Genomic DNA, 1,302 nt, shown 5'->3' on the forward strand with positions numbered 1-1,302 from the left:
TACGACGTAGCGCGGCGGCGGCCCAAGGCCGCCGCCGGCCCACTGCCGTCGGCCCGCAATCCCAGCGGTTGCGGGACACGACGGCTCTTGAACGTATCGTACAAATCGAAAAGTGACGCGCGGCGCCCGTTCCTCCCGCGCGCGGTTCTCCGCGCGAGGGCCGAAGCACGCGGCGCCGCGTTATATACAAACTATCACAGAAGGCCGGTAACAACCGTAATTGCGCACTTACATGCGAAATTCACATATGATTACCCTGAACGGTGGATCACTTGGCTCGTGGGTCGATGAAGAACGCAGCTAATTGCGCGTCAACTTGTGAACTGCAGGACACATGAACATCGACATTTCGAACGCACATTGCGGTCCACGGATACAATTCCCGGACCACGCCTGGCTGAGGGTCGTTTCACAACGACACACTGCTCTGTAGGCACGGGATTTCCCTGCACACACGAGCGAATGACTGGGTTCTCGCCGTCCGTGTCGCGCGCCAGCCGCGCGTCAACGGATGGCGTTGCCTCAAACGAACACGTATGTCACGGTTACGACGCGTCACCGCTGATCGCGGGGTCGAGCTGTCGCTGCCGTTCGTCACGTTCCCGGTGCTAGCGATAGTGGGCGAGAGAACGAACGAATCCGGCACGGCGACACCGACCTTTCACCGCGCGGCCGGTCGCCGCTCATGCTAACGAATTCCGCGAACGTCGCTTTGCCCGCAGGGCGGAGCCGTGTTCCGGTCGTTTCCGTGACTGATTTTATATTGCCGTCCTCGCGTGTCCGTGCTTAACCGCCGTTACCACGTCGAAGTACAGCGATAATCACGACGACCTCAGAGCAGGCGAGACTACCCGCTGAATTTAAGCATATTACTAAGCGGAGGAAAAGAAACTAACTAGGATTTCCTCAGTAGCGGCGAGCGAACAGGAAACAGCCCAGCACTGAATCCCGCGGTCCTGCCGCCGGGAAATGTAGTGTTTGGGAGGATCCACTTATCCCGGGGCGTCGGCCCGCGTCCAAGTCCATCTTGAATGGGGCCACTTACCCGCAGAGGGTGCCAGGCCCGTAGTGACCGGGACGCGCCACGGGAGGATCTCTCCTCAGAGTCGGGTTGCTTGAGAGTGCAGCTCTAAGTGGGTGGTAAACTCCATCTAAGGCTAAATATGACCACGAGACCGATAGCGAACAAGTACCGTGAGGGAAAGTTGAAAAGAACTTTGAAGAGAGAGTTCAAGAGTACGTGAAACCGTTCAGGGGTAAACCTGAGAAACCCGAAAGATCGAACGGGGAGATTCATCGTCA

At 58.0% G+C, this 1,302-nt stretch overlaps 1 non-coding gene across 1 annotated transcript; it reads left to right on the forward strand.

Annotated features, from left to right (window-relative positions):
- The first annotated feature begins 252 nt into the window (after window positions 1-252).
- LOC124415744 lies at window positions 253-407 on the forward strand. The gene has a single exon (XR_006930671.1). It is a non-coding gene; the product is annotated as a 5.8S ribosomal RNA (ribosomal RNA).
- The last annotated feature ends 895 nt before the right edge of the window (window positions 408-1,302 follow it).

The sequence above is a fragment of the Diprion similis genome, unplaced genomic scaffold (genome assembly GCF_021155765.1).
Source record: "Diprion similis isolate iyDipSimi1 unplaced genomic scaffold, iyDipSimi1.1 ptg000079l, whole genome shotgun sequence".
NCBI classification, from domain to species: Eukaryota; Metazoa; Arthropoda; class Insecta; order Hymenoptera; family Diprionidae; genus Diprion; species Diprion similis.